Below are 26,788 nucleotides of genomic sequence, written 5' to 3'. Positions count from 1 at the left end.
CCTTTAATATGGCTGACAATTCGCTTTCAGAATTGTTAGTGAGTTTGGTTTTACTCCGCTTTTGGCAGTATGCCAGCAGCATCACGGCGGGGACACCAGAAATGGCCTTCACACATTGTACCCATGTGGGGATTCGAACTCATGTCTTTGGCGTGACGAGCCAACACTTTAACCATTAGGCTACCACACCGCCCTTCAGAACTGTGAATTGGTTTCATATTCTCAGGATTATAGGGGTATGTGACAAGCTTCACAGATTGCTTGTAATCATAGATCACAATAAAATAGGTAATTATATATCATTTTAAATTTAGAAATTAAATATGTTATATTTATAATCAACAAATAACTGAATTCAAACAAATAATTCGAACTTGAAGTTCCCATGTGAGGTCCAGGGTTGGTAGTTCCTATTTTTAGCTGAGACTGACATTTGACATGTGTAATTTGTTTTGGGCCTAGTATATATGTTAAATTTTAAGCTAACTTGTCTTCAATAGAAATGGTTCCAGCAACAGTGGTTGAGTTAACTGGTTTTATTTAAATTTAACCATGCTTCATCATTTGAATCAGGGCCAAATAGCAAAATAAGGCTGGACAGATCAGACATCAGAGTTTTGGCTGCCTTGACCGGTGTGTCATTTAACCCTTGGTCATTTACCCCATTGCTTAGGACATCGAAGCAAGGTAAACGTCCAAATATACTCCCAAGTTCAGAAATACCTCTCATGTAAGGCTTGACAACTGTAGATGAATTTGGCTACAAGGTTCCTCCTTATGAAAACCATCCGGGTTAGAATTGGTCTTCAGGACTAGCAGGATCAGGGGGTCAGGCTTGCTGACTTGGTTGACACATGGTATTATATACCAGTTGCATAGATTGATGCTTATTCTGTTGATCACTGGATTGTCTGGTCCAGACTCTATTATTTACAGACCACCGCCATGTAGTTGGAATATTGCTGAGTGCGGCGTTAAACAACAAACAAATCCTGTGACAACCCCCTTACTTGTTTGGTGAATACGATTCTATAGTGGTATTTTGGACATTTCCAAAAAATATATATTTAAAGATAATGTTCTTTACAACTACTGAGCATCGCCATTTGCCTTCAAGATTGTTGTCTTAGAAAAAGTGACTCTATTGGTGTCATTTACTGCATCTTTTTCTGAAATGTATAAACATTCATGTACCGTTATATAATTCTGAGTAATTCATGGTTGCTCCAGAAAGCCAGACACCACAGTCAGTATGTCCTTGGACCATAGCATTGGCTTCCAGTATGACATGTTGATAGACATTTTCAGTCACCATAGTGATGACCATTACTATGGTCTATTGTTACCTTGTGGTGCCGTGTTTGGTTTGGAGAGATCCTGGCCTTGTGGAACTGACCTGTGTGTAATTATATCAGCTGGGAAAGCAGCTTCCTGTAGGGATTCTGGAACAACAGGTCTCCAGTTTCTCATGCTTGTTAACAGTGACAGCTAATGAGTGTCAGGTGATTCTCTATACAATGTGTCAACCTTAATAATGTAACAAGGTTCACAGATTATATTTCCTCATATGTCCACTGATTGGTCTTGAAACCAGGGGGGTGGTGGGGTAGCCTAGTGGTTAAAGCATTGGCTCGTCATGCTGAAGATCCGGGTTCGATTCCCCACATGGGCACAATGTGTTAAGCCCATTTCTGGTGTCCCCCGCCATGATATTGCTGGAATATTGCTAAAAACCATACTCACTCACTCACTCACTCTTGAAACTAGGAACCCCAAATTGTGCATGTTGTCTACCATATATCACTGTATATCGCTGGGTATCAGGCAGATGTTTCACACTTATTAAAGGGATTTGAACGGGGGTTGCCGGCTGCATGGAGTAGAAGATGTTACAATATATAGTTCATGAAATCTTATAGTACACAATTTCTCTCATTTTGTCAAATTATTTTGATTTAATTGTGGTATTGAGCTGGTGTGACTTGTTTCTTATGATTTAGATTGGTTTTTGTTTTCATAAAATGCCAATTTGCTACAGTGATGCTGCCAGACCAGATGTTGTGTTGGTAAAGGTTTCTTGATTTGATTGTGAGGGCCTGATCCTGTAAGTAGTGCTGTATCGGTCCTGTTTCCAACGACCGCCTCCGTGGTGTAGTGGTTAGAGCGTCTGCCCGGAGAGCGGAAGGTCGCGGGTTCGATCCCCGACCACGTCATACCAAAAGACGTTAAAATATGGTACTTGTTGGTCCCTGCCTGGCGCCCGGCATTAAAGGGTACAACAAGGACTGGTGGGCTCGGAGTCAGAATAATGTGTCTGAGTGGGGTATTCATGCTTCACTGCGGCATGGTATCTCAGTGGGCTAGCACTATAAAACCAGCTTCAGTCCGGGCTAGTACAAGCAGCCGCACATACACATACACACGCATGCATGTCATCATATGAGCGAAATATTCTCAAGTACGACGTTAAACCCAATTTCACCTCATCTCACCTGTTTCCAACACAGTGTTATGGCTGCTGTAATGTAGGCTTCACATTGGTTCATGATATAGGACATAGTATGGTGGTTATATGATATTGGTATGTAGATGAATGTCCTGACAAAGGATGAAAATCTCCTGACGACATTTCTCTGTGACAAAACAGAGTAATGCTATTCATGCACATTTAGTTCAAAGGGCTCCAGGAGAAAGCACACCACTGATTCATCATTGCTTAGGGGTATACTTTGTCCCATAATTGGAGCATTTTCATTAATGTTACACCTGGCAAATGTATAGTTCAATCAACTTTTAGCTGTTGTTGTCAGTGCATTATTAGCTGAGTAATAAGGAAAAACGCAAAATCCAGTATGTGTTTTACCAGTGACGGCATCTGCTTGTTTCCTGCGGATAGGGGTGTCATTTCCTGTGTTTCCTTCCTTCCTGCTTGTTGGTAGTACTCTTCTCTAATGAAGTACTCTTTGGACATGCATTCTTCATCAGGAGATATTGTTGTTGTAATGCTTGTCATGCTATGTAATAACAATAACTCATTCCAGGGTTTGATTAGTCAAGGGGCACCTGCTCTGTATGCCAACATGACATGCTGTAGTCAGCCAAGACTTCTGGCTATTCTGATTGTTTACACTGATGACCACCAGCTCTACTAGAGCGGACATATTGATTGCACCCCATGGCCTGTGACCTTGGATGTTTTATGTCAGTTATATCCAAATTTTATACTAAAGCTTGTATAGTTTGTTCAATACTGATTTCAATATACGAAAATGACCCCCGAGGATATAAGGACCCACATCTTCCAGGATCTTGGAACACTGCTGTTGTTATATACCGCTCAACTTTCCATCATGATGGGTCATGGAAGCGTAAAAATATGTCAAGATTTTTCATCAATGTAAGCTGTACTGTTTTTTCTGCTCGAAAAATCCCTTCCAGAATATGTATTCCCTACCACTGTAGCAAGCTAATACCAAGGCTGTCGTCTCTCAGACCATAAAAAGAAGTCCTTAGAATCAGGACCTATTGGACAAGTCTAGATAGCTTGAGATCAAACATTTGTTGGGGGCTCCTTCTTGATTTTGTTTATTTCGTAGATATATATTTTTAAATAAGATGACTATGTCAGGAACTGAGTGTAGAGGGTACTGGCTGCAGTAGTGGTGGTACATCTCCATGATGTAGTGTGAGCCGGCAGTAGATCGGGTTTCATCCCTGCCAGCAGTTGCTGGGAGGTGTTATCAATCCTCAGCCTCTTCCACATATCTTTCTCTCCTGTGTGGATCATCAGCAGCTATATTTGGCTCAGACTTTCTTTACTACGTGTACAGAATGCATGTCTACTTTAAACACATACTCTACCGTTTGTCTGGAGTATATTTTGCTGGAGTGTATATGCCTTGAAATATTTATACATAACAGTTTTAGTGTGACTGGTACGTTTAAACAAGCTTATGTATGAGGTAGTTCTTCCTTATACAGCTTAATATTAACATGACAACACACATTGTAGAATTAAATTTACTGTAATTGTCTATTTAGTTCTATAAAAAGACTTTTTTCAGTTGAAAATGACATTACATTTCCAATTGCACTGATTTTCATGTTTCTTAGATGTTAATGAATAGTACATTTTGCATTTTTGTTTATTTAGTTATTCATTATCTTACCCTTGTGTTTGGACAGACATTTTTATAATCTTTGTTGATGAGATTCCTTACGTCAACTGCTTGGAAATGCTGACTTAGCTATATTTCTTAACTGTTTACATTATATGGCTTGCAGGACACATGCTGGACAGAAAGTTACCTGGTTGCCATGGCCTGATCTAGTAAACTACAAACTTCCTGGCGCAGTATTTTCATTTCTAAAAATAATATTTTGATCCAGTATTAGTGGAATAAGTTTAGAATCTTTTGAGAACATTTATTTGTCTTTTTAACTTTTAATGTGTAACTTTCAATTTACTTCATATTGTTTTCTGATTAGCTACCTAGTTAGGTTGTTGACTGGTTAAATCAACGGGCAAGGAGAGTGTTGTATTTACCAGATATGGCAGTTATTGTAATTGCGTTAGCAGGCAATATCAAAATCTATATTTTAAACACAAACAGCATCATACCTGTGTATGGAATATTGGTTATCTATGTTTAGAAAGGCAGTACGAAGACCCCTTCCCTCCTTGATGTTGGTCTTTATATTGATCTCACTGTTTGTAATGGGCAGCCCAAGGTCATGTCAAGACATCTTACATGGAGATTGAGCCTCTTACATCAGTGTACATTAGTGTTGGCTGTTTTAGTGTGTTTACATTACTGCTTTGCAGCTGAGTCTCGGATGGCTCAAATTTACCTGTATTTCTGCCTTACACTTAAAGATTGCCTCGAACTTAATGATTGTGTCTACAGGGCTGAAAACATCTCAGGGGAAAGGGTTTTGTTTCCGCTGGAGAACAAAGGTTATATGTTTGGTGTGTTTGGATGACTTCAGTTTTTACTATGACTTAAAGCAATACTGTTATGTAATTTCACTGAATTCATGATCCTATCAAGATTGTTAGCATGTCAGACACAGGACTGATGCAAATATTTGAACATGAGCAAATCTTTCACCGAGTTGAGTTTCATAGGCATTCTCCTTCTGATTGGCTTTTGTCCCACCTCCTCCTCTTAATCGGCCCTTGCCCTACCTCCAGCTTCTTATCTGTCAAGTGTCCTTGCCCTACCTCCAGCTTCTAATCCGTCCTTGCCCTACCTCCAGCTTCATATCTGTCAAGTGTCCTTGCCCTACCTCTAGCTTCTTATCTGTCCTTGCCCTACCTCCAGCTTCTTATCTGTCAAGTGCCCTTGCCCTACCTCCAGCTTCTTATCCGTCCTTGCCCTACCTCCAGCTTCTTATCTGTCAAGTGTCCTTGCCCTACCTCCAGCTTCTTATCCGTCCTTGCCCTACCTCCAGCTTCTTATCTGTCAAGTGTCCTTGCCCTACCTCCAGCTTCTTATCCGTCCTTGCCCTACCTCCAGCTTCTTATCCGTCCTTGCCCTACCTCCAGCTTCTTATCCGTCCTTGCCCTACCTCCAGCTTCTTATCTGTCAAGTGTCCTTGCCCTACCTCCAGCTTCTTATCCGTCCTTGCCCTACCTCCAGCTTCTTATCCGTCCTTGCCCTACCTCCAGCTTCTTATCCGTCCTTGCCTTACCTCCAGCTTCATATCTGTCAAGTGTCCTTGCCCTACCTCCAGCTTCTTATCCGTCCTTGCCCTACCTCCAGCTTCTTATCTGTCAAGTGTCCTTGCCCTACCTCCAGCTTCTTATCCGTCCTTGCCCTACCTCCAGCTTCTTATCTGTCAAGTGTCCTTGCCCTACCTCCAGCTTCTTATCCGTCCTTGCCCTACCTCCAGCTTCTTATCTGTCAAGTGCCCTTGCCCTACCTCCAGCTTCTTATCCGTCCTTGCCCTACCTCCAGCTTCTTATCTGTCAAGTGTCCTTGCCCTACCTCCAGCTTCTTATCCGTCCTTGCCCTACCTCCAGCTTCTTATCTGTCAAGTGTCCTTGCTCCTACCTCCAGCTTCTTATCCAGCTCCTTGCCCTACCTCCAGCTTCTTATCCGTCCTTGCCCTACCTCCAGCTTCTTATCCGTCCTTGCCCTACCTCCAGCTTCTTATCTGTCTCTGTCTCTTTATCCGTCCTACCTCCAGCTTCTTATCCGTCCTTGCCCTACCTCCAGCTTCTTATCCGTCCCTGCCCTACCTCCAGCTTCTTATCCGTCCTTGCCTTACCTCCAGCTTCTCTGTCAAGTGTCCTTGCCCTACCTCCAGCTTCTTATCCGTCCTTGCCCTACCTCCAGCTTCTTATCTGTCAAGTGTCCTTGCCCTACCTCCAGCTTCTTATCCGTCCTTGCCCTACCTCCAGCTTCTTATCTGTCAAGTGTCCTTGCCCTACCTCCAGCTTCTATCCGTCCCTGCCCTACCTCCAGCTCCTGTCAAGTGTCCTTGCCCTACCTCCAGCTTCTTATCCGTCCTTGCCCTTCCAGCCCTACCTTGCCCTACCTCCAGCTTCTTATCCGTCCTTGCCCTACCTCCAGCTTCTTATCTGCCAAGTGTCCTTGCCCTACCTCCAGCTTCTTATCCGTCCTTGCCCTACCTCCAGCTTCTTATCTGTCAAGTGTCCTTGCCCTCCTTGCCCTACCTCCAGCTTCTTATCCAAGTCCTTGCCCTACCCAGCTTCTTATCTGTCAAGTGTCCCTTGCCCAGCTTCTTATCCGTCCTTGCTTCCAGCTTACCTGTCAAGTGTCCTTGCCCTACCTCCAGCTTCTTATCCGTCCTTGCCCTACCTCCAGCTTCTTATCTGTCAAGTGTCCTTGCCCTACCTCCAGCTTCTTATCCGTCCTTGCCTACCAGCTTCTTACCTGTCAGTGCCCTTGCCCTACCTCCAGCTTCTTAGCTTCTTCTTGTCCGTGTCCTTGCCCTACCTCCAGCTTCTTATCCGTCCTTGCCCTACCTCCAGCTTCTTATCCGTCCTTGCACTACATCCAGCTTCTTATCCATCCTTTTCCTACCTCAAGCTTCTTATTGGCCCTACCTCCTGTTCACTACCAGTGCTTTTGAATATGGTTTTATGGCTGTGTCATAGAAGTGTTACAAACTAGGAAGGTGATTGAATGGAGAGTTATGGTTTAAAATGTTAGCCCCCTTAATCTCATCTGTAAATACAGCTATCATATAATATGCAGGGGAGGCAACTCTACTCAGGGAGTATAAACAGTATGTCATGGCAAGCAGGGTTGTGCCATTAATTATGAAGACCTTGGGTAATCAAGTACTTATCATAATATATCAGTTAATGGTTAACACCCTTCCAGCTCTTTATAATCATTTCTGAGATAGGCTGTCTTAATTGCTCTGACATACACTGAATATGTGGAGCCAGACAGGTCTAATACTGTAGGCTCTTGAGAAGGGTCTGTTGGAACTTATCTGGTTTGACAGTTTAACTATAAAAGTGTTCAGCTTCTTTGGATCAGTAAAGATCAGTGTTAGGAACATGATTGAAGACGCCAAAGAAGCTGCTTGTAGAAGAAATATGATAATGGCTTGGGAGAAAATTACAAAGAGTAGTTTAACTATTTCTTCTCCATCAAAAAGAAAAGAAAAAGAGTTTATTATCCACCACCACAAAGTCCGTCTGATCCCAGTCCATCCATCTATCACTGTCTAGATGGGGGCAATTTTCTCAAATTCCATTTGTATTGGAGAATTGAAATTTTACTCACTTTTGTAACTGGTCACAGTCCAAGATGAGTTTTAATATCGGTGTCTGAATTAATCTTTTACTGGGTTATGGCCCTTGCTCCATGGTTTTCATTTTTTGCATGTTGTGTGAAATGATGACAGGTTTTCTCAAAAACTATTTACGTTAGAGAAGTCATTTTTTACACACTGATGTTACTCGTCTGATACAAAATATGTTCGAAAGTTGGTATCGTAAAACGGTTTTGCACAGAGTTACGGCCCTTGCTCCTGCTTTTCAATCTAGTGTAAGTGCATGAACTGGGGACATGTTCTCCTGAGGCTGCATGAATGACAGTTTGCTTGCTTATCAAATTCATTTTTCACATTTACTTCCCTTGCTACTTGTTTTTTCTTTTATGCAAATAAAAGTAGTGTGTGAGTGAGGACAAGTTTTATCAGAAACCACTGAAGTAACATGATGTTATTTAAGTCAGTTAAAAAATTGGTGCCATAATTTTTTTTTTTTCTAGAAACGGGGCCTTTTGTGTATTTATTTTAAAAAATAATTTCATGACATAAAGTAACTCTTGTGCCAGTGACCCTGTCTCTTTTCATTTTTTTAACGTTAACATTTACATCCATATTATTCATTACTATATGACCAATATACTAATGTGCCCCTTGGCAGCTGAAAGTGATACGGCTGTATTTGTGTGAACCATGACGTTGCTAGTATATCCTTTGAAGTATGCCATAATGGTTTAAACATGTTCCGAATCAATTTGAGAGAGACACAAAGATAGGTATCAAAATATCTGCAATCTGTGCAAGTGATGGTTTCAGAGAAGATTCTCATGTAATCTAACTGAGTTTTTTCTCTTTAAAACATTTAGAATTAGCTCCCTGCAGAGAATTGTTTGTACACATGATATGTTGTGCCTCTTGAACTTGTCTACCACGGCTAAGCTAACAGAGAAAATATCTTTAATGGTGATACAGGTCTGACATCAAATGTAAACTGGCGGAATGTTAATTCTGTGAAGAACTTGCTCGAAGGATGTGGAAGATGGCTCACGTTTGTTATCCCCTTCCTAATTAGATATCTTCTGATGGAGCCTGTTCCGTGAATGATATCAAACCTTTCAAGGCAAGGATCAATACCTCTGAAGAATCAAGTCATCTTGACAGTGAAAAAATATTTCCAAAGTGTAAGGGCTTCCCTCTCACTTAAAACAGTGGCCATTACAATCAGCTGATTTATATTATGAAACTGCGCTAGGCATGGATATGCATGAGCTGGGCAATTGGCAAGATCACTCTCATCTAATGAAGGACTTCTCTTGCCAATTCCAAGTTTGTGAAATCAGATCGCATGGCTGTATTTCTATGGATTGAAAGAGCCTGGTCAATAAGCCGTTTCTGCATGGTCACATTACCCTGTTCGTGTTGGACAAACACATGGTTTGATGGTGAACTCTTGTATTTATCTCTCATTGTATCGAGACAGGGTGGTTATTAGGCGGTATCCAGTTTGGGCTGTACATGCTGTATGGTGTAACGACAGCAAGAATTAGCCAATTATCAACTGCTCTACCGTCAGCAAAGGTTGCGTACCAGATCAATTTGTAGCGTGTTTTACTGGCCGATCACTCTGGTGAGTATCTGCAATGCTGTTCCTACATTAGGGGCTGTGGAGATCGTTTTGCTCCACGTAGTGTCTCCTTTCACTGACACTTCTAGCATTTTGTTCATTACTTGCCATGTTGTGGAGTTGATGTATTTGTTTCTTGGTGAAAGTTTAATGTGTACTCACAAGTGTGACAGTGTGAAGACAATACAAATTAATCTTGTTTAAACGTCTGTAGTTCTGTATTACACCATGACTCCTTGCTGATCCTGTGTCCACTGTCTAAACGTCACTCAGGACCAAGTCGCAATGTATTTGTTCCATGTGTTCAAAATAGCTGTACACTGTATCAAAATTACTGTTTTCTTTGAGGGGAAGATTTTATCATCTCTGGTATTTCATGACCATCAGCTCTTTCCCTAAAGTTGGAGGAGTAATAATTTATATTTATTTTCAAGTCTTGTCCAGATAGGTTTTTGGAAGTCTAACTTTAAATCGAGTGATTGGCATGACTGAGTTTGTAAGTTTACATAAACTCCACTTTGAACAGTATTTCTGTCTCTCGACATCAATGTACGCTCATTCACATGTTCATACTGCATTTGAGTTGGCTTTTGGGGTGGTGTTGTAGCCTAGTGGTTAAAGCATTCAGTCAGCATGCTGAAGACTTGGGTTCGATTCCCCACATGGGTATAAAGTATGAAGCCCATTTCTGGTGTCCCTTGCCGTGATATTGCTGGAATATTGCTAAACGCGGCATAAAACTTAACCCACTCACTCACTGACTGTTTATCTTAAAATGCAGCTGGTAATCGTGATGATGAGATCCTGTAGATAATTAGTAGGCGAGGGTATACTTATTATTGTTTGTGGATGATGAAGATGATAAATGGAATAAGTATGTTGGTAGTTCACACTAACATTTGCTCAGACACAGTACACTGGAACTAGATTCTGTAATAACCTAGAATAGCCCAACATCAGCAGATCAGTGTTTGTGCAGATGGTCCATTAAACACACTGTGGGAGAGCTATGTTGATGTAAGGAGACTTTACAACCTTGATCACTGTACATGAGACTAGACAGTCCACCAGAGAGAATGAAGAGAGCCTACCTAATGTCTGACCACATGGTGCTTGAAGATGCTGCCAAATAAACACAGCAGTGCTTACAGTTTTCATTGCTGACATGATCATACTGTAGAAGGGGTTTGATCCCCTACATGGCTATATCCAATAGATAAGCCAAGTCAATTCTTGAGGCATCACAACTAAAGGTGAATTCTAATGATGCTGATGCTGACATGGAATTACATAACTATTCCAGTGTTCTGTGACTTTAGCTGTTAGTCCAAAGCTAAGGATAGTAAAATTCTCTTTGGTCCAGTATGTTCTACTGACGATCGTGCTGAGAGCTGTCCCCTCTGTGGTTATTTTATTAGTGAGCAGTAATTCAGTTAACCATTAGGTCTGGGATGTGTGAAACAAAATCATCTCAGGTTGTCCACATTATGAATTCCTTATCTACCTTATCCTATTTCCATCATCTAAGTCTAACAATGTTTATCATGTTATCCATTACCCCAGTTATTATAAACTGATAAAGATGCCAGATGTTAACTGCATTATTATTTAAAAGAAGTCTGTAATGCAATAACAGGTGAATGGCGCCTTCTGATTGGTCTGTTTATTACTGATGTGAAGATCCACCAATATGATTGGTCACTGCATGATCCAATCTCATAAGTTCCCTCCTTTCAAAATGCTTCTTTTAGACATTCAGAAGGTTGGTTATTGGCTTGGGCATGCACCTATTTTGAGGCCTCAAATAAAACATCTTGAAGTCACTGATATATTTGGAGATGTATTGAATACTCCCAGTCAGTGTTAACAGATCTTGTATAACATTAGGAATGGTAGAAATATTTTCTCCATAGTTTGGCAGAACAATGATCAGTACAAATAGAATGGCAAATATGGATGTGACATTTTATTTCAAATGGGATTCTTTGAGTGTGAATACTCTATCAGTCTATTTCTGCTCCACGATTTCACAATAATGTTGTCTCATCTCGCGATAACATATTGATCAGAGAAATGGACAATAGTTGTGGGAATGTGATGATAGTGTTACAGTGTCTTGTTTTTCTAGTATTTCAATAATTCAGGACCAAACAAATTGCGATTATTTAGTCCAATTGCATTAAGAGGATACTGAATTACCAATGTCAGAAAAATATGTCAGTTGTTGAGTTCAGATGTTTGGGGCTGATGCTTAAGTAATTAGAGCAACTTCAGTCCGATGTCCACATGGTGGTTGTGCTGGTGTGGTGCTGGTGGTGTATCTAATGATGTCACGGTGGCAGGGCTGGACGACGACTTCCTGACTGTTTCCAGTTCTAAAGGTTTCTTTGATTTGTACAGCTGTGAATATTTATCACCTCTGATTAACACAGTGGTTGGTTTCCTATGTGTGAGAGCCAGCATATAGCCACTCACATGAGCAGGAGGAGCTGATGATGTTATGACAGTCCTTCTGTGGGCAGAATGGTGAGTCCGATCAATAGTGTACTTGTAAGTCTGTAGTTATGTCATAGAGACAAGTAGTATGTCGGACCTCAGCTGGCGTACTTTCTCTGTGTTGGAGAAACATTGATGAAGCTGACTGCAGAAAGCCATTTATGTGAGGGTTTAGTTGATGCTTGCGAAAAGGTGGTGAATCGATGTTCACAGATTCAGTGTGATTGTCTTTTGTCATTGATTGTCATTTTGTAGCTTAAACATGACATTTGTATAATTTGTGAAGCTCTTTTGTGGTGTCTCCTGCTGTGATATTGAAAGAATGATGTTGAAAGAGTTGTCAAACAGTAATCACTCTCTTAAATGACACAACAGTTACACAATAATCATTTGTAAATGTCAACATCATAGCAAGTGTCTGTGTTCATTTAATTATGTAAGGTGCCACACTCGAGACTGAGAGAGGCTCCAGCTGGATCTATAGACATTTTGTGCACATTTTGATGCTTATCCCCACGAGCACCAAGTTGACAATGTATTGATGTCTGGTGGGGGATGTACGCTGTTCAGTGTTTCATATTGACAGCAATGACTTACCAGGGGTAACACTGAAAGGTGTGTGAAACTCACAAAAAAATGGTGGTAGAAAGGTGTTGCATGGGTATATCAGTTTTGTGCTGCTGAGGCTAATTTCAGGGAGACTTGGTCCTTAGATTGCTGTTTTCATCTTTGTTGACATAGTTACCTCAGGCATTTTCCTATATACACTAATTCACCCTATTAGCTAGGAACAGTGTATTTTCTCAATTTGATCAGTTGTTGTGTAAACTCCATTGCATGTGCTACAGGAGTTATAGTATACAATATTGTTTGATTTTGCTTTGGGTATATTGCCCCTCCAACAACCATTATAATATCCACACTTAGTTAAAGATGAGGGTCATTTCACAAGTGATTATTTCATGGGATATCAAAAGTATTGTCATCAGCATTCGAAATTAAGGGGTTTCCTTGGGGTATGCTGCTGTAGAGTTTGACCACATCAGTCTTAAATATTCAACATTGGGACTTTCATGGAGTTTGAAGCTCTGCAGGATGCTACTCTACATACAACTAACTGTACATGACGTTATGTTCTCAGTGCTGAATCGGATGTGTGAATCAGTCTAACATAAGATCTCTTGAGATGCTTTGTCTGGAGAAAACCATGAATAAGGTTCTCTGAGAAAAACTGATTCCTCTGATGCTTGTATACAAAAATCAGGCACAAGGTGGAACTTATAAATGAGATAATTACACCGTTTGTTTGTTTGACCTAGTTCTGTCAAACTTCAGACCAAGCAGCACACACTGATCTTTGTGTTCAAGCAACTATGTTATATTATGGCGAAATAACACCCAGGGGAATGTTTTATCCTTTATCTTCCTCTACTAATGGGAATCCCATTCTAATTATATTGCATGTAAATGTTGAGGACTGTGTCTGGAACTAGGAGCAGTGATAATCCCAAGTCCCTTCTTGGGTCACGTGACTCGTGAAGATCAAGGTGAGAATTGGTCTTCAGTAACCCATGCTTGTTGTAAGAGGCGCCTAACGGGATCGGGTTGACAGGCTCGCTTACTTGTTTAACACATGTCATCGGTTACCATTTGTATAGATCAATCCTCACAATCACTGCATTGTCTGGTCCAGAATCAATTATTTACAAACTGCCGCCATATAGCTGGAATGTTGCTGAGTGCGGCATCTAACAACAAACAAACCAACCTGAGTCACCTATAACCAACCTGAGTCACCTATTACCAACCTGAACACACCTGAGTCACCTATAACCAACCTGAGTCACCTGTAACCAACCTGAATCGCCTACAACCAACCTGAGTCACCTATAACCAACCTGAGTCACCTATAACCAACCTGAATCACCTACAACCAACCTGAGTCACCTATAAGCAACCTGAGTCACCTATAACCAACCTGAGTCACCTATAACCAACCTGAATCGCCTACAACCAACCTGAGTCACCTATAACCAACCTGAGTCACCTATAACCAACCTGAATCGCCTACAACCAACCTGAGTCACCTATAACCAACCTGAGTCACCTATAACCAACCTGAATCACCTACAACCAACCTGAGTCACCTACAACCAACCTGAGTCACCTACAACCAACCTGAGTCACCTATAAGCAACCTGAGTCACCTACAACCAACCTGAGTCACCTATAAGCAACCTTAATCACCTATAACCAACCTGAGTCACCTATAAGCAACCTGAGTCACCTATAAGCAACCTGAATCACCTATAACCAACCTGAGTCACCTATAACCAACCTGAGTGACCTATAAGCAACCTGAATCACCTATAACCAACCTGAATCACCTATAACCAACCTGAGTGACCTATAACCAACCTGAATCACCTATAACCAACCTGAGTCACCTACACTTCCCAGAGTTTTCCCGAGTTATGGACCCTCTCCATGGTCCAGAGGATAGGAGGTCTGTCCAGAGAGAGGAAGGTTGGTGGCTTGACCCCCCTGGTTGTGCGTCATACAGACAAGATTTAAATATGCTACTTCTTGTTACCCAGCCTGGCTATCAGCATCAAGTTAAATCATGTATTACTCAGTTCGGAGTCAGTATTATGTCTGAGTTGGGTATCCATGCCAACAGCTTCAGGGTGGGGTAGCACTATGAAACTGGCACGATTCCAGACAAGCTGTCCCACACATTCATGTGCATGCACATCGTTGTATGAGTGCAATACCTGTTCTCTTGAATGGGACATTAAACCCCATTTGTCTCACCTCTATCGGTGTGAGTGTCTCTTTAATACACATACATGCTGGAACTGAATGAAGGTAGCTGCAACTCACCACTAATTGAAAACACAGGTAGTGAGATTGACTTAGGGAGAGCAAATTTGTTTTGCTGTGTTACAAATTGAATTAGCACATTATTGTTGTAGCAAAAATGGAAGATAATTGGGACATCTGGACTGTCGGAATAATGGCCATTCAGTCGGATGGAAGCTGGATCAATGGAGGCTTGGTGGAATGCAAGAACATTAGACCAAGTGCCAAATATGGAAGCCGATAATTCAGCTGATGCCGACATTTCATAAGTTATTGACGACTAACAATAATTTTTGAAAAGATGTATCTGTATTGTTAATGTGTACCAGTTATGCCTGTCTCCACAAGACAGGAACGGGGTGGGGTTGACTGCTGTAGGCTGACTCAAGGGACACCATGGCGCTGTTCTTTTAACAGTTGTGACAAGGACCTTTAACAAGCTTACTTTTGTACTCTGCTTTCAATTTGGCTGATACTTATCTAAAATGTGTCAGTTTATAAAATAAGATTTCCTTTTGAATTTCTTGTGATACGAACTACAGCTAGCTGGTGGCAGTCATGTTGAAGTTTATCTTAATTATGTAAACAGTGACACCTTTCCCGGGGTGATAACGTGTAATGAATTATGGTCATGAATACAGCAACTGACGCATCTTAGTGAAGTCAAGAAGACCTCCAACATCTGCGGCGTGTCACAAGTTAGGAGATAATTGATAGACGAGATCCGAAGAGTCTGTACATGAAGCTTTAAGTGTACCACAGACTATTTCACAGGTTTCACCTGTAGATCACAGGTCTCCATCAGCAATGCCTAGTTGTGTAACATTTGACAAAATGTGACATTGGTTTCACAGTGTGATGGATTTAAAATTACATATCCATCAGTTCTGACTAAATTGAATTAAGGATGAATGTAGTGGAAGAATTTATTGGTATTCCCATGTTGTATAATTGTATAATATCAACTACTGGGTTCCTTGATGGCTAGCACCCATGACTGCCATGTCTGCCATGACAGGCTCAGATTAACTGCTTGCCAGTTAGGTACATAATATAGAGAATACTACACGAGGTCTCATTACATACGATTTGTATGATACAAGTGTCCTTCCTATGGTATCTGACCAAGCGAAAGTAAGATCAGAAACCACAGGAAGGTCACAAGTTTCGTATAATTTGTATGTTATGAGACCGAGTGTGGTATTTTATTTATTACCCACGTCTTACATGCTTTAAAGTGACAAAATAGCATATTTCTGTTATTTTTATGGTTTCAAACCGAAACCGGTTTCAAAAAGAGGTTGCGGAAAATGTTGTTCTGTAGTACACTTTTTGCATGACGTCACACTGTTATGACGTTACTACGCCTTACTTCATAGCACCCTGTTTCTTAGTTTGCAGTTGCTTCACTCGGCTAACATTACTGGTTGAAACTTTGCGTTTATGTTTTTCGACACATATAATGTCTCAGTTTGACTCACCATTAAACAGCTATACGGCAACCTTTGCAATGTTTACATTCCCACAATGCATATAAGTTGTAGAATGAATGAATTCATGTGTTTGTTAGAATGAAAAAAGTAGTTCCGTCACAACGGGACCTCATTGAGAGGTCATCGGTTATCCAATCAAATCATTAGAATCTCAGGTCAAGTCGTTATGACACAGGTCAACGCGATACGACACTCGTGTGACGGACGAGATTAGTATGCAACTGGCCATATTTTGACCACGTGGGTAATAACTTGTATTACATGGTTACTAAGGACGGAAGGCAGTATGATGTGTTATATTATTGTGTGATGCATCAAAATTATGTTAATATTGTACATTGTTATACAGAATATTTTTAACTTACCTTACCATAGGATTTTTAATAAAATTGATATATTTTAGGTTATATAATTTGGTATCTATTTTAACCATCCAAAATCAGTTTGTAAGTAAACAAGTTTTAAACCACTGATTGAAAATGAGCATGTCTGAAGGATTCCCAGTTTCTTGTATTTGAAGGATCATAAACTATATCACAATCACATGGCAGAACCTGTAGCATAATTGTGTATTTTGCATCCAACATGCTTAGTGACTTTACATATAGATAGAATGAGCTTTTGTTTATGTTGGCTAGACATCAGAATAGTTCGATATAGGTTGTGAAGCTTTACAGCTTATTGCCCTTGACAGACTGAGGTGGGGTTTTTTAAAAAGAAGAAGTCATGGTTGAAGCCCTGGCTTTTGTTTCAGGAAATAGGTTGTGCTTGAGTCCATTGTTATTGAGTTGTGGCAACAGCACTGGGATAAACAGCTAGGTCATGGGGACCTGCAACAGCCTTTTGAATTTAAAAAGTGACCTTTGTAAGAAGTTGCTCTTACAAGGTCTGTGAAGTGTTGAAGATTAATTTGTTAGTTCTCGGTTTATGAAGGTTTTATAGATTTGTTGACATTTTCTTAGGTGCTTGAAATGTTTACTGTATCTGAAATTGTTTTTCGTTATCTTTATGTGTTTGAAAGAATCTTCATGTTTTCTATGAACATGATCAGGTTAATATGTTTATTTATCAAAGGTTCTTGTTAATTTGTTTTTAATTGACAGTATTTTGTAGAATTGGACTTGGAGGTCTTGTCAAAACACTGAATAAATTCAGTTTCTATTTCAAACCTGTTTGCCTGTCACATTGTACCAAAATTGTGAGGACTGATGCCCAGCCTGTCAGTCACCGTATTGTCAGAGTGTGAAAGTGAACCACAAATGAAAAATATAACACAACATATTTCACTGACATATTTCTGTAGTCACAAAACATATTTCTGAAGGCACAAAAAGGAAAATTACATACAGGTATTGCACTTTTTGTCATGCATGCCTTTCAAAGCCTAAATATATGATGTAAAATCTGTGCCAATAGAGAAATTCACCTGGATAATGGGTTTTCTGTTGAAATCAAACTGAAGGCTTGTGTATGCGTGAGAGCAACATGTTGGATATTTGCAGCCTTGATATCAGGATTTTATGGTGCTTCAATCAACCAGAGAAACATTACAGTGCTCACTCTTTCTCCATCAGTTGTCAGTCATACTGGGCGGTGGGGTAGCCTAGTGGTTAAAGCGTTGGCTCGTCACGCCGAAGACCCGGGTTCGAATCCCCACATGGGTACAATGTGTGAAGCCCATTTCTGGTGTCCCCCGCCGTGATGTTGCTGGAATATTGCTAAAAGCGGCGTAAAACCAAAACTCAGTCAGTCAGTCAGTCAGTCAGTCATACTTGTCCTCCTGACTCATTAAAACATAGAAGGGGAAGATTACATGAGATGTGACAGTTGTATCAGTTACAGAACTTGTTTTTTGCAAAAAGAAAACAACACTCATGTAGATTGTGTTTGATTGATTTTGTATTTAGTCTTCAATACCCAATGGGAAATTCTTTCATCTGAAAACATGGATGTTGGCTTAAATTCTGCAACAGCTGTAAGCACTGGCTGTGTTCCTGATGAACAGGGAAATATTATACCTAGCTGATGTCATTTTGGTGTGCGAAACAAATATGTTTGAGCAACTGTGCACAGACGTAAACAAGGAAGAATTCAAAGATGTGAGATTCTTTAAAACAATGTACTAAACAGTTATTATACTTTGATGTATGTTTTGATAGATTTTGTTTAACATTCAGGAATTTTTTTTATGAATGTTGGGATTATAATCAGTAATGTTGTCGCCCACTGGGTTAGAGTTATCTCCCTTTAGTTAACTTTGAAATGCAAACCTCTTTCTGGGTGCTGTAAAATCGCTGCATCTGGCCATGAAGTTGTGCTAAGTTTGTGTTGATGCAAGAACAGAACTATTTTGTTATTTCTCCGGTAGAAATGTTGGATGTCAAAGTCTTCTATTAGCATTTTATGTTCAGTGTAGGAAGGTTCAAATTTTGACTGATTTGATTTCAACAGATTGGCTGTCATGTTTTATTGTCTGTCAGAGCTCCAGATAAGATTTAGCTCATGTGGGTACTGTACCCATTGTATTTTTTTGGAGTGGGTATTATGAATGTTGAGTGGGTATTTCATTTTCCGTTACCCACAGCTTTCAAATATGTGCGTATTTCAGTCATTTTACTCACCTAAGTATTATGTCATTGAGTATGTTTACTAAGCAGGTATGTTCTGCCTTATGTTATATCTAATCAAAACCAACATAAATATAATGGAAATGATTTCATAAAAAAATCACTCATCCTATACTGACAGTACAACACTAGTCCTATACTATCAGTACAACTTGATAGCAATCGATGTCTTTTTCATTACGCAAGCGATTTCTATAAATCTATTCCGTACGCATTTGTTTTAAACCTTTTGCGTATCTAACATTTTAATTGCGCAATTGGTACGCAACAATTATTTTTCAATGCGTAATTGGAAATTTTCCATGCATATTTTACCCGGATACGCAGCTTATCTGGGCCCCTGGTCTGTCATGGTACCCTGACAACATGTATTGTTGTTCATTATATCATTCACTTGTCTAGTCAAGACTTGATTATTTACAGGTGCCCTTGTATGGCTGGAGTATTGCTGAATGTTACACAACCAACAATTTGATGCCACTAGCTGGATTGTTTTGGTCCTGATGTACCGTACACTGACAAGAAGTCAGGAGCTCTGCTTTCAGAATCTCATTTTTCAGAATTCATAGCAAAGATGAAAAACCCAACCTGCAGGGAAAACCAATTTGAGCGGTGGTTGTGACGTTAGCTAATCCTGTAGTCAGCTCTTATATCCACTTAATATCCTTCAGGGTAATGAAACTGTGGATTAAAGGTGTACAAGATCACATTTACACAGAGATTAATGATATATTTATATGGCATATGTCTTCATATTAAAGAAATGTTTCTCGTATGTTCAAGATTATTAAATCTCTAATTTTTTTAAAGCCAAAATAACACAATTTCTTCATTTTCCAATCAAGACCATATCCATCTGTTGGTCATTAACTCTGTAAAGCAGCAACAGGTGTATTTGTGGGGGTGAAATTTATTCATTAAATTGAAAATTTAAGTTCCATGCTGTACAGAGGAACCAGTGATCATTCGTCAGCATGTGATTGTAGTAATGATATCACTAATGTATCAGTACCCATGAAGATCAGGGTTAGATTTGGTTTTCATTAACCCATACTTGTCGTAAGAGGTGACGAATAGGATCTGGGTCCCGTTTCACAAAGCTCTCGTAAGCCTAACATCTCGTAACATTTCTGGGGCGGTGGGGTAGCCTAATGGTTAAAGCGTTGACTCGTCACGCCGAAGACCCGGGTTCGAATCCCCACATGGGTGCAATGTGTGAAGCCAATTTCTGGTGTTCCCCGCCATGATGTTGCTGGAATATTGCTAAAAGCGGCGTAAAACCAAACTCAGTCAGTCAGTCAGTCAGTCGTAACATTTCTCGTAGCATTCGTACTTCCTATACTGTAACATTGACTTTCGACAGTCATAGCACTACAAGAGCTTTGTGAAACGTATCCCAGTTGTGTAGCTTGATACTCATGCTGTTGTTCAATGGATTGTCTGGTCCAGACTCAATTATTTGCAGACTGCTGCCATATAGCTGGGATATAACGAATGTATCTGTCACAGCTCTTGGTACTGGGTGTTGGGGTGTGATGGAAGTGTCAGATCTGTCAGGCTGCCCCCTGATAATGGTCACTAAGGTGTTTGCTCCCTCATCAAGGTGACAAGTCATGATGTAACTGGAATACTGTAGAAAGTGGCTTTACACTCCAAACTCACCTCATCAGAATAGTGAATGTTAACATGCCTTCAAAACTTCACAATTCATCTTTTTCCATAGGCAATTATTACTTTAGGAATTTCTTTGAATCAGAGCAGAAAAACAATGTTTCTTCTTTGTCAGCACATGGTTGCCATAGAAATGAATGGCTTTGGTTTAACAAAACATATTTTTTTTATGTTTTGGATTATTGACATTTTTCAAGTTTCTTGGGAACATATGTTGAAAAGTATATTTTTACAAAAAACGACTAGCTGCAAGGCACTCTTATGTTACTGAAAGTGGCATGCATATTGTTTATGTAGTTGCTAGGTTATAGGAATTTGCAAATACTATGGTGACATACTGCATGCTCACCTTAATGGCCTCAGGGAGAAATTCAGAATTATGCATCTAGTCGAAGTTTGAAGTTGTGTTGGTTTTCCTGATCAAAATTACTGTTCTTTTCTTGTTCATATGTCTCATGTCAATGTTGGATAAAATTTTTACCAATACTCAGACATCTTTAGGAAAAACAGTAATAAATCAAACAATTTTTTATTACATTGAATTGTTCCTCCCAAGATAGACACTTATCCCAGTGTGTCTGAATTTAATGATTTAAAGATGAGCCAATCGATAACTGAGTTGAACACTCCACGTGACATTGTCCTTCTAAACCAGCAAGTATGATTTGCCTTTCCTGTTTTCACTGGAATATGTCAAACAGGAGGCATTAACTATAACTTTTACATTCAAAGATTTTCTACTCCAACAAATATAATGTGCATCTGATCTTGGAAACATGCCTTTCCTCTCAAACGATCAATTTATTTAAAAATGTAAGAAAATATGTCCTGTCAATTGAATGATTTTTTAGGAAATTTGAATGAATGCATGTTTTGTTGTAGTTATTGTTGTAGACGGAGCATCACATGCAGTATGACTTCGAGGATTGTCATCAGTGTGGCGGCTGACGCCAGTGTTATTATTACACATAGGGAATTATTCTATTTATTGTTATGGGACTTGGGAGGCTGTGGAACTGGCAATCAATTATTTGTTTGGGGGTTTCAGGACAATGAAATTGTTTAAATTCTATTTTATATTGTTCTATGGAGAAAGTGACAACACAGATTTCCTATTGGCAGCTACCTGTCTAATTCTTATAGAATAACTTAGAAGTTCCAGGGAATTACAGAGTACCCAACCTCTTTGGATTGATTTGTAAGAAATTTGCTTGAAAAATCTAGAAACATTTGTTTCCTGAAAATTTTAGTGAGATGAGCTAAGTCAACCTATGGTCCTATCATGGATGGGGCCAATTTCATTTACCAGTAATAGCTAATACTCTGATAAGATGTGATACCGTATTTCGTCTAATAATTATTTTTTCAACGGAGTTCCAGACCCGGCGCTTATTAGAGGCCCAGTGCTTTTGCCCTTACTGGGTCTAATTACCGTAATTGTTAGTTAGCTGCTTTACCCCTGGCACTTATTAGAGGAAATATGGTACATCGGTGTCACTTCATTAGTTAGTCCAAACACAGGAACTAGAAGTCAAACTATGCATAACCGAGACCATAATTGATATCCCACTTCCAACTGTGCCCTTTGGGAAATAGAGAGATCTCTATACACTGCTTTCACTTTGAACATATTCTGACTAATAGATCAAGACACCAATTAAAGTTTGATTCATATGATGGATTTTCTAACTAGATTAGATTTGTCCTTTGTCTCCATGGAGATCCTGCCTGATTTACTGTTCAGCTGTCTCTAAAAGTGAGCTGCCCTCTCAGAGACCCAGATCTCGCTTGATGTCAATTAATCCCCAATTAGTATGATTGCGGAGACACTCAATCATTGTTCTCAGACATATTGGACACATTTTAAAATCTGATTGAGAGCAGGTTATTCCTGACCAGTTCAAAATCATCTTTCCTTTATAAATATTGACACTTGCTGCACAGCGCAGAGTTAAGACTTTATCTTATTTGATTTTCTGGACGGATCCAAAGGCTTGATTCCGTGAGAGGTGCCACCATTGTGTAGGATGTAAGGACTTGACGCCTTGCATGATGCCGCCATGGAAATGATTTGATTTAGGGCAGGGCTGACTTCTGATAGATGCATAAATGGCTTGTAGATTGCATTACTGGGCCAATTTACCATTGTGTTTGTCGAGATATTGCAGAGAGGCATGTATGGCTTAGTCATTTATACATGATGGAATAATACAACAAGAAGCCTCGGTTGTCAGGTGACTTTGTCTAGACTTACAACATCACTAGTGATTCTTGTTATTTTGCCAGGAGCAGTTATTGTTGAGGATAAATACTGGAATTGGGGACCTGACATGGATTGTGAGGTGTTTTGTCTGTGTCAGTTTAACACAGGATGTAGAAATTACATTAAAATGTCTGCACTTCATGGTGTTTTGTCTCTCTGTTGTCAACATGTTTCAGCAGATATGTCTATGTGTTTCATAAATAATAAATGAACATAACCCCATTTATGTTATACTCTGATGAAAGATGAAACTGTTAACAATGTTGTACATATGAATTTCACCGTGTCAGCATCTTTAAGTGTAGTTCTCATTCATCCCTCTTACGTGAATGACTGGGTTGCCACACGGAGCTTTAAGTGGCTGCCACAGGTGAGTAGTGATGTAGCCTTACAGCCACCTGCATAAACTAACTTCTCTTGGTTCCCTCAACAACTTCTGTGATGAATCGGAAAGCCCGCCATTAACTGCAGCTATATATCAAATGATCTACTGCATTCTGTCATTTGGAAGCGTTATGAGGTCGCCTGCAGTGTTACATGTCTTTGAATATATTTGGACATTTCATAGACACGAAGCTGTTTCGCCATACCACAGTGTTCTCAGTCACGGAGCAAAGAGATTTGTCTTTCAGCGGAGTGTGGCTGGATTTAAAAATACATGATTTTCTGATGCTCTGGTTAGGTAGGTTTTTCATTGCATCAAGAAGATGTGTAGGTGTGGGCACACACACAGGTAGATGTGGGTACATATACAGGTAGATGTGGGCACACACACACAGGTAGATCTGGGCACACACACACAGAGGTAGATGTGGGGACACACAGGTGGATGTGGGCACACACACACACAGCCAGGTAGATGTGGGCACACACAAAGTCAGATGTGGGCACCTAAAATTCAAGCAGATGTGGGCACACAAACAGCTGAGATGTGGGCACACACAAAGTCAGGTGCATAATGGCACATAGCTATGTTCTGTAAAGAATTGTCACCTGTAACTCATCTTCTCATGAAGTGTGTTCTGATTCCCTTCTTTTGACATGTAACATGCAATGCAGCACTTCAAGCACCTGTTGCTCATCTTAGACACAGACAGTAAAATGTAAGTGCTCTGCTTTACACCACACTGACTGTTCCTACACACTGCAGTTCTTGTAGTGGGCAGCTGAAAGTGGGTTTATTCTGGCATGGCCTCCAATCAACAACCATTTTGTCCACCAGATCCATATTTGTGGCCTGTCTTCAAAGAACAAGGACTACTGGGATCCTATTCTGAGCCAGGATGGCCATATGACACTGTTAAAATGTTTTGTCCTGGCCAATGATTCCACCATCTGTTAAAGACCATTTCTTTCTCTGCTCATTGGATGGATGAATGTGATACAGTCTGAGTACTTATAGCTGTTGTTTCAGAGTAGCTGTTGGAATATGATCTTTATTTGGTAGGAGAAGTTTATGAAGCTTTATTTTCTTCAAGTTTTAATATCTACTAATGACTATTATGTCTGCATGATCAGTAATTGGAATAGGCAACATTTGCGTAGATCTAAGATAAACCCTTGAGAAATGAATCATTTACATTGGACTTTTCATCATCAGTGACTAACTGAAGCTAAATATCTGATGTATAGATTCCTGATACCATGGAGATGGTATTTTAGATCACATACATTTTGACTTGTAACATTGGTTCATGGAAAAGTGTGGCTCAAAGATGGTTGTGTGCAAGAGTGCATCTTTTGAACATACAACATATCTATACGTATGGTACCCAAAATTTAAATATAGGAGGAAGCAAAATTAATCCTCAGTTTACGAATTTGGTGAAAACATGAATAGAGCAAGCCCTTTCTTTCTGTTGTGAATACCAATGATATATCCGTCTTAGATTTGAACATGTTTGCTTACTCACAAAATAGTGTTCAGAATGCTGGAGTTTCATTGGTTTATTTTGTTAGTTTAGTCTGTGGATCCCCATTAGTCTTGAAAGCTCAGACCCTTGAAGGTCCAGGTTACAATGAACCTTCAGTAACACATGCTTGTCGTAAGAGGCGACTAACGGGATCGGGCGGTTAGGCTCGCTGACTGGGTTGTCACATGTCATCGGCTCCCAATTGCGTAGATCGATGCTCATGCTGATGATCACTGGATTGTTTGATCGAGATTCGATTGTTTGCAGACTGCCGCCACGTATCTAGAATATTGCTCAGTGCGGCATTAAACAACAAACCAACAAACCAATGATATTACCACATACAGCCTTCAGATACTGAGTGTTGTTGTTTGAGTAGTCTTCATTGTGTTGCATCACAGCCTATGTGGCAGGGTGATGTGTAGCGATCACATCAGATATGATACAGAGTCATAATGCCGGAGGGGGCTGGCTGGGAATGGTATTAGTGGTCAGCAGACAGTGAACACATTTGCATTACCACTTATGCATTGTCTGGTGCCTGTTTGATACAGGCTTTATACCATGGCAGGTTATTCACCATGTGTGTCGTGCTCCATAATCCTGTTTAGTCTGTAAAGTAAACTGCCTTGGTACATGTTAGTGAAGTGAAGCATGTGTCTTAAATCAGACCTGTAACTAAATAGATGATGACAGACTTTTAAAACCATGTCCTTGGTCAGTCAACAGTGAATGAACTTTAATCACATTTTGACAAATACTGATTATATAAGCTTGTGATATTAGCAGGATTATTATAAAGTTGCATAACAGTGATGGGCTGTTACACCTGCCAAGTGTGTGAGTGATAGTGGTGGTCCGATTAATTAAAATAATCGAAGATTGGTCGCAGTGACTAAACGACCAAGCAATCGAACATGTTTTCTCATAATCGAATGCAACCAATCTTGGAACACTTGTTTGCTTTCAACAATATTTTTCACAAGGTTGCTTTTGTCTGTGTCATTAAATTTACATTTCATAAGCACAACAAGCTCGTTCCAAGTCATGATTGAATTTATCTTAAAGAATCCAGGAAATCTGTGTTCCTAACATACTAATAATCCTTTAAATATGCAAAATTTGCAAATGGATTTTGTTTAATTTGCAAAAAAACAAACAACTTACTACATGTTTTTTCTTTATTTTTTACAAAGACAACAGGAACATTTGATAAATGAGGCTAACCAATTATTTTCGATGATTGATCGGTTGTAATGGACCAATCATCAATTATGAGATTATAACCAATTCCCAACACTAGTGAGTGAAAGGAGATTGTGAGTGAGTCTTGTTTTATGCCATGTTCAGTGAATCTGTAATGCTTGTTATTGTAACTTGCAGTTAGTGTATGTGAGTCAGGCTTTCTGGCGTGTAACAGCTATAGTCAACAGTCAGCCAGGTCACACATTGTAACCACCCAATCCCCATTAGGAATGAATAGATAGCTCCTACAGCAAGCATGGCGGTACTGGGGGGCGTGTTCTACCTCTGAACGCAATCGGGAAGGTAAATGAGGATAACGTGTGAAAAAAAAATTGCAGAGAAACTATTGGGATCCGGGACTGGGCTCTCAGCAAATAATGGAGGTCCTCACTATTTGTTTCAACAGAATCTTACATTGTGAGTCAATATACAAGAAGACTCATCAAATATCAATATGCTGAACATCGGAATCAATATCCCTGCACTCCTGAAAGTACAATAATATGCTATTGTTTATTCTCTGTAGATACTGCTTCTATTATTCATGTTGTTCTAGAGTGTATTCAGGTAGTGTGTTTGTTTTACAGCTGTGGTCAAATCTTTAGAATTTCTTTCATAAAATACACATAAGTGATAATACCTGCCAAGCAACCAACCATTTTCTATTGAAGGGAACAAAGATTTAAGTTGTGATTCTTTTGCTTAAAGACGAAAATAATCGTTAGGGTGATAAGTCATCATTAGAAGTGATGCATGTTGGTAGTTAAGATAAATTATCTTGTTTAATAGTGTTTTAAATATGTTCATTGTGCTGAAATGTCAGCTGTTGTTGCCAGCATTAA

General features: G+C 39.8%; 1 protein-coding gene and 1 long non-coding RNA gene across 2 annotated transcripts in view; both read left to right on the top strand.

Annotated features, from left to right (window-relative positions):
• Positions 1–26,788, top strand: part of LOC124276136 (cAMP-dependent protein kinase regulatory subunit) — a 163,672-nt gene that overhangs the window by 9,410 nt on the left and 127,474 nt on the right. The window lies entirely within an intron of this gene.
• LOC124276186 lies at positions 9,253–24,899 on the top strand. Its single transcript, XR_006898444.1, has 3 exons — positions 9,253–9,263; positions 9,466–9,471; positions 24,785–24,899. It is a non-coding gene; the product is annotated as an uncharacterized LOC124276186 (long non-coding RNA).

Source organism: Haliotis rubra, unplaced genomic scaffold (genome assembly GCF_003918875.1).
Source record: "Haliotis rubra isolate DU_JTF1 unplaced genomic scaffold, ASM391887v1 Scf105, whole genome shotgun sequence".
NCBI classification, from domain to species: Eukaryota; Metazoa; Mollusca; class Gastropoda; order Lepetellida; family Haliotidae; genus Haliotis; species Haliotis rubra.
Note: the sequence above shows the minus strand (reverse complement) of the source record. Positions and strands in the feature narration are given on the sequence as shown.